At 27.7% G+C, this 8,219-nt stretch overlaps 1 long non-coding RNA gene across 1 annotated transcript; it reads left to right on the plus strand.

Moving 5' to 3' along the window:
• Nucleotides 1–346: 346 nt before the first annotated feature.
• On the plus strand, nt 347–1,463 carry LOC128668266 (uncharacterized). The gene is made up of 4 exons (XR_008404021.1): nt 347–581; nt 804–919; nt 1,073–1,234; nt 1,304–1,463. It is a non-coding gene; the product is annotated as an uncharacterized LOC128668266 (long non-coding RNA).
• The last annotated feature ends 6,756 nt before the right edge of the window (nt 1,464–8,219 follow it).

An 8,219-nucleotide genomic window follows, 5' to 3' on the forward strand; every position in this document is an offset into this window, starting at 1 on the left:
TATTGAATTTATTACAGTTTTTATTATTATTTTAATCATATTATTTATTTACGAATTAATTTATCAAATTTACACAAATATGGACACTGTTAAAAATAAAAAAAAAGTACGGAACGTATCGGAAATGAAGTCGTAAAATCAAAGTGTATTTTTTTATATTTGTAAATATTTTTACCTATCAAAAAAAGTAATAATAATCAACGAAATAATTAAAATTTATCATCATTACAAACTAATAATAATTTTATTTAAAAATTATTTAATTTTTTTTTTTCACACATATAAAATTATAAATAAATAGAGTAAATAATTAATAAAATATAATTCATAAAAAATGCACGTATTAATTTTTTCATATTCGTCCTTTTTTTAAATTTGATTTTACCAATTATTGACTCTAATATTCTATTTATTAATAATTTTAAATTTATCTGATATCTGCTACATTCACACTTATCTTGTAATTTACAATAAAATAGATTTGATTTATTGCAATAATAGAAGTGACAAAAACTGGGTTAATAATTAAGAAAAATGGTCGGCACATGTTTTTCAATGTGTTCAGGAAAAGAATGACGTCTGTAAGTTTAAAAAAAAATAATCACAATAATACAATTTCCCTAATCAAAAACTGCGATTGAAAAATTCTAATTGGGTTTTAATTGGAACTTTCCGATTGGCTCAATCGGTTTGAATCGAGTTTAAGCGAAAAATAATAAATTTATTTTCCGATTTAATCTGATGAAAAAATTTCAATCGGATTTAATGAACGTTGTGATAAAATTATTTAATAATATTTTCAGAAGAGAACGAGAAGGTTTATTACGCATTTCAGAGATCGATGGAAAACCTAAAAATCAAAGGCACAAAAAAGCTGATTTCACTAAAATAATGAAATGTTTTCAAAGATCCAGTGTAGGTAAGTCATTTGCGGATGATCCTAGTGAGTTGAGACCAGATCCAGTACTTATGCTCACTGTCAGATATTTATTTAACAAGTACATTTATTAACTAAAATAATTTATCTGTCAAAAAATAACCCATATTAATTAAATATGATATGTTTTTCCAGAGTTTCACTCCAAAAAGGCATACGCTGGAGCTTAATTTATGAATTAACATTCAACAGGATCCGGGCAATAAAACAAGACATGATCATATAGAGATTAGATTCAACCAAAAGCATTAAAATTTTAGAACCAGTTTTTAAATTTCATATTTATGCTGCTGAAAGGTAAAAAAAAAAATTCAATCATCATTTATTTATTGAACTTATCTATTACAACAAATATTCTGTTTTAAGAATACGGAAGAGACCTTTAAGGAATTTTGTTCACAAATTAAATGATCAGCATTTACTGGAATTAAACGATTAGTCGTCCTGTACGACGATATCAATTATGCCAGCGCTGACGTTCACGAGGAAAAGAAACCAACGAATTAATTGGAAAAAAAAAAAAAAAAACAATTTACCAACAACCATTGAAACTGTATACCTCTTGCTTTATGAATTTGTAATAAATTTATACCATAATTTAAAATGTTACATAAGTATTTTTAGCAATAATATTACCATTCAAGTAATTGAATCAAAATAAAAAAGAAGAGAACCGAATTTAAAAAATATATATATATAATGAAAACAAAAAATGTAAAACAGGTCTAATAAAAGTTATTGTTGATGATAAATCTTTGAGTTAATTAATAAAATACTGTGTACTAAAATTAAAAACTTACATTTAACATGTATCTTATTATAACAATATAACAATATAAAATATCAATAATTGTAATTAATGAACTGGAACAAAATATCCAATTTAAGGACATTAATATGTAAATATATACATATGAGCCAATTTTTTAAAGAATAATAATAATGAGCTACGGATAATTATAATAAAATTTTGGAAATGTTAGTTTTTAAACTTGAAAAAATAAGACTTTTACTTTTACTTGAAATTTAGGTTTGAAAATGTCAAAGAATTTAAATTAAAAAATTAAACTTAAATCATATTTAAAATCCTTCTTTGCAATTAAGTTTTTCAATAATTTATTTCAAAGAATTGAAATTATTTGTTTTAAACGTGAGAATCTGACTATAACTTGCTCGTATTCTAAATTTTAACCACTCCCTTTCTTTCTGCAGTAAACTGTTTTGAAATTACCATTAAATTACCTACTTTGCCAACCGAAATGATAAAATTACAACAGTCAATACTGTATTTATAAATAGCAACAAAGTATACCTGGGCTGAAAATATAGAGTTGCTAAGCATTACGGACACAAACATACAAGGTCTACAAAAACTGCGGGGACGTAATATATTGGCAGCATTTAGTTGAAGGCTTAAAGTTACTGTGTAGTTAAATCAAATTAGCTGCCGGTTACATTGATATTACTTATAACAAGTACCCAATAAGCTTGACACTCAATACGCAAATCACATAAATATGTTGCGTTAAAATATCTATGTATTTATAAGTGAGAGATGATTATTTTATAAGCTCTCTAAGTTACACGGCCATGAATAATACAAGACTCATCATAATGTAGGTGTATAGTATAAGAGATGATAAAAATCATAGTTCTTAAATCTATAAGAGATTTAATACATTGGTGCTGAAATTATAATGGTTCTCAAGTCAAATGCAGTAAAATATGCCAGTGTCCAAATTTAAAAGACTAAAAAAACCTCTATCTCAAATAGTCATTGAATTCTAAATACATCTGAAATAAATATCAAAGAAATTTAACGTTATAGGGAATATGTAACTACTGACATTTATTGACACAGCACTTAACTACCATTGTTGATAATTTAATGGTAACCGTAATTATAAAGCTGCTAAGCATTACGGACACAAACATACAAGGTCTACAAAAACTGCGGGGACGTAATATATTGGCAGCATTTAGTTGAAGGCTTAAAGCTACTGTGGAGTTAAATCGAACTAGCTGCCAATTGCATTGATATTACTTATGACAAGTACATAATTAGCTTGACACTTAATACATAAGTCACTTAAATATGTTGCGTTATAATATCTATGTATTTATAAGTGAGAGATGATTTTATATAAGTTTTCTAAGTTACACGGTCATGAATAATACAAGACTCATCATAATGTAGGTGTATAGTATAAGAGATGATAAAAATCATAGGTCTTAAATCTATAAGAGATTTAATACGTTGGTGCTGAAATTATAGTGGTTCTAAAGTCAAATGCATTGAAATATGGCAGTGTCTAAATTTGAAAGACTAAAAAAACCTCTATCTCAAACAATCATTGGAATCAAATACATGCGCCATAAATATCAACCGCTTCGTAGCTCTATAGGGAACAAACAGCAACTGACGTTCAGTAGCACTGTAGATAACTAGCTTTTAGGACAATTCGATGGCACCCAATTTTTTGTAATATATCCGTCAACTTCGGGCTTTTCCGTTTTTGACTACAATTACTATACAACTTTTGTAGTGAATTTGCATTCCAATTTGGTTAGTAAATTTACGGCAAATTTTACAGCAAGTTGTACACAAATTTTCGAGCTGTGTCAAGATTTCGAATGTTAGCGGCAACCCAGGAATCCAGATTTTTAGCGAAGAAATTGAAATTGAAATGAAACTTTTAATATCTTAATGACGTAAAATATATATAAAAAGTATTAGTTTATCTTGTTAGCTCTCTTATACGTACAATAGCTTATAAATTTGACGGAAAATAAAAACTTATATATAACTTTAAGTTTATGTGTAATTTTATGTGTGAGAGAGCAAACAGTTGGAATGAAATTTTTTATAGATCAGGAGACACGGTAGGGTCTCGCGCCAAGTACACGTTTAAACACATGTATATGTGTGAAGTGTCATGGCGCGAGCTACCGTACTACTATAAACCGTAGACAGAGTGGTTTTTGGCTCATTCTAGCACTCATTTTTATAAACTTTTTTAAAATAGTAAATTTTCAAAAAATTCTTTCTATATTCAAAAGATAATTGATTGTTCGTCTTAAAATTATGAAACTTTATTCATTTTAGTTATGAGAACTAATTTAAATATTGAAATTAGGCCAGCATATACTATAGCACCCCCAATTTAGACGTTTTTAAAATTTTTTCATCCAAAAAGGGCACTGCCAGAGAATAAAAAGTCATAAGAAATGCCATGATGCAGTAAAACATTGAAATTTTATTATAGCAATGATTCATTTATGCGCCACCAGCGGTGCTTTAGTCTTTATTTTTTACTATAGTTTCGTATGCAAATTTTTTATGAGCATAAATAAATTCGTTTCATAATCATAAAATTTTATGAAAAATTTAAGGAAAATCAGGTTTTGTAAGTAAACTTTTGCTCAAGCAAATTGTGCTATTAGGGTTAGTTGACGTCTGCCGTAACTGCCCTAACAGTCACTCCAGATTGAAATCGACAGTAATTTGACAGTTGAAATTACCGAAATTTGCCGCCCGCATCTGCCGACAATTTGATAGCAAAAGTTGAAAAAAAAAAATAGCGGTTAATTTTTTTTTTTATTTAGAGGTTACTTTTTTGGCTAGAAAAAAACCCTAGGTAAAGTTCCTATGAAATTGTTGTCAAATGTCGTCAACTTCGGGCTATTCCGTTTTTGACGAGAATTTGCATACTACTTGCTATACAATTTGACGTAAATTTACTACCCGAATTCGAATGCAAATTCATTTTAAAAGTCGTATACGAATTATCGTCAAAAACGGAAAAGTCACACTTGGTGTGTTTACAAAAGAGTAAAAAAAAAACATGTTTGATTTTATTAGAAATTAATTTTGCTTGAGTACATGTAGTAACGCTCACTAAGTACATTGAAATTTTGTTATACAATTTTTTTTTGAAATTTTATGAAAATGTTTGTTATGATTTTGCATCATACTAGGTACTTGGTATTTTTTCGATTTGATTTATTTTTTTTGTAAAAAATAATTTTTTCTTATCTGTAAAACATTTTAAACGTGTACTTGGCGCGATGTTATACAGAGAATCTGTTTTTGGTAGGATATTATTATATATAATCATAATTAATGTCTTTTCCTACAAATACACAACATATTGTACTATGACAATAACTTTTTAAATTAAATGTTTTGTACAATAATAATAGCAAATTGAATCATTTATTTATCCTTTATAGACTCACTGAATTTTTTATGATGAATAATTTTTAAATTAGATAAATAGTTATAAATCTAGTTAACACTAAATTGTCAACTAGTGTACAGTCAACTATGCTCGAATCAATGATTTCAAATTAATTAATTATACTTTAAAAATGTAATTGTTTATAAATCTTTTTAATAGTCACATATATATATTTGTTTATAAGTATGAAAAGATTCATGTATTAAGATAAAAAAATGCATTATGTATTTATTAATAATTCGTATAAATATATTATTTTTTACAATCAGTTAATTTTAATTCTTACTTTTCAAATTACGGAAGCTTATTGTAATTATTAATTGCAATTATTCCTAAGCAGGTTTTGTACTGTTCCATATTTGCGATGTATATTTTACTAAAGAGTATAGTAAATATTCCAATATTCGTGCTTTAAAAATTACTAAACGATTTACAATTATTCCTAAGCAGGTTTTGTACTATTCCATATTTGGGATGTATATTTTACTAAACAGTATAGTAAATATTCCAATATTCGTACTTTCAAAATTACTAAACGACTTACAATTATTACTAATGAGGTTTTTTACTATTTCATATTTGAGATGTATATTTTACTAAGCAGTATAGTAAATATTCCTTTATCCGTATTGTAAAAATTACTAACCACGATAAGTAAAATATACTAATGTGATTAATAATATTTCCTATATTTTCAATAGCGGTTCAACATTACAATCTAAATATAGTAATTTTTACCCATATTTTTTAGTAAAAATTACTATATTTTTTTCTCCGTGGCGTAATCACCGTGGATACACCGTGGAATCTCGGTGAATACACCGTGGAATCACGTAGGGTGCATCATTTTGGAGCAACATTTTTTTTTTTAAGTGCATGTGGAAAAAATCATAGTTCAAGACAAAAAAAAAATTTTGCGCAAAAAAAAAAATCTATGTCGATTACAGACCTAGTTAATTGAAAAATTCTCTAATATCTGTGATTATTTTACGTATTTTATTTTTTAGACATGATCAAGATGACTAATGTAGAACTATACATAAAACATTAATATTTTTAAACTTTATATCGATAATAACTCTGGTGTGAATTTAATTATTTTTGTAATCAAAAAGGATTCATAAAAACAAAATCTTATTCAATTTTGAGATCCATCAATTTCGCAATTAATAAGCGGGCTATTTCAGAACAATATTGATTTACCCATTTTGAATCAATCGTTATCGATCTTGTTCCTACAGATATCGTCTAACACGATTAAAAAAATTGGTCTATCAGTTGACCGTGTGAGCCAGCTCCAAAATTTTCCGCTGTTTTCGAGTTTCTTAGGCTCGGAAAATCTGTTGTGAATAGGGGAGGCTGGGGCAAAGTGGGCCCCGTAAGCTAGAAATGGGATTATCTTTATTTTTTTGTTTACTCGTTACACTACTTCATAGGCCCTTGTTTGTTATTTAACATTGATAATCTATGTTCATTAAAATTGAAAAATCGAAAATTAGGGGCAAAGTGGGCCCCCATCTAAAAAAATTGTGTAAGACAAATTTATTGCTCGTTTTACTTTCTTTTAAATTCTTTACTTCAAATATGTTATGAATAAGCTGTATTCATAATAAATTACGAATTTTAAAATATGGGGCAAAGTAGGCCCCCTCCAAAAATTTTGTCATAAAATTGTTCTTCATTTGCTTTACTTTTTTTGAGTTTAATTCAATGCTGTTGACGATACTGCTTGCATTTTCTGTGAAAAATTATACTCTGAATCTGTCGAATCATGGATTCAATGCGGCCAGTGTGAAAATTGGGTCCCCTGGGGCAGAGCGACCCCCTGAAATTTCGGTCAAAAAAAAATTTTTTTTTTTGTATGATTCTATAAATCCGATACATTTGTGCATTTTTAGTCCTACGGATGAAACCTGGGCCAAAATGGACCAGCTGAAAATTCTGAACAAATAATTCTTTCAAGTTTTTATGGTCCAAATTATAAAATATTTAATATACTAATCCATTTTTCGGCTGACTTTCTATAACTGGCGCCAATTTGGCCACTAAAAATATTCGAAAATAATAATTTATTTTTTAATTGATAAAATTTTTTAAATAATGCAAAATGATCTATAACCTAAAAAATCAAAAAACACGTTTTTTGGGTTCAAAATAATGACAAATAACAAGTATAGAATTGTGTTTTTTTTTTTTTAATTAAATAACAATTATTAATCAAGCTCATTGAGGAGGAATGATTTATTACACCTTAAAAAATGTTTTTTGAGTAATATAAAACCAAAAATAGTCGTCAAGAGAAAGAAATACATTTTTAATAATGAAATCAATTTAAAAGAAAAAAAAAAAGTTTATCATTTTTTGGAGGGGGGCCTTTCTGCCCCACAAAAAATTTTTTTTTTTTCAGAAATTAGGCAAAATTTCTATAAATTTGTTCGAAATAGGAAAAAATTAAAGTGATCTGATGGTTGAAAACCACAAAAAGTAATACTTGGCTTAGGGAGGCCGCTCTGCCCCACCCTCCCCTACTAAGTAATTTTGTAAGACATAAATGAGTTAATAAGTAATAAATGAATAGTCGTCAAAAAGTAAAGGTTAATTATTATGAGCCTTGTTTATAGAAAATTTCAGGGGGCCCACTTTGCCCCCAAGGGCCTACTTTGCCCCACCCTCCCCTACATTTTTGACCTCTTCGAGCTCGAAAATACTTTTGTATGCCTTTGTTTTCGAAAAAAAAACGTTTTTTATAATTTTTTCTCCAACGATATCTCTCGAACGAATTAACCAATTGAGACGGTTAAGGTGGCAATCGACGCGTTTTATGGAGTTCTAAATCTGATTAGATTTCGAAGTTGATTTATTGTTTTTCAGAGTTTGATACTTCGAACATCTACTCCAAAATGTTGAAAGTCGAGTTTTTAAATTCGAACAGAAAGCAGTAATATATTTTTATTAAAAAATTTTCCATTTTTACAAAAAAATGTTAAAAATTATTTTTGTGTCTGACTACAAAAACTTACCAATTGGCAGAAAGTATGATA

This window comes from Microplitis demolitor, chromosome 7, assembly GCF_026212275.2.
Source record: "Microplitis demolitor isolate Queensland-Clemson2020A chromosome 7, iyMicDemo2.1a, whole genome shotgun sequence".
In the NCBI taxonomy this organism is placed as follows: domain Eukaryota; kingdom Metazoa; phylum Arthropoda; class Insecta; order Hymenoptera; family Braconidae; genus Microplitis; species Microplitis demolitor.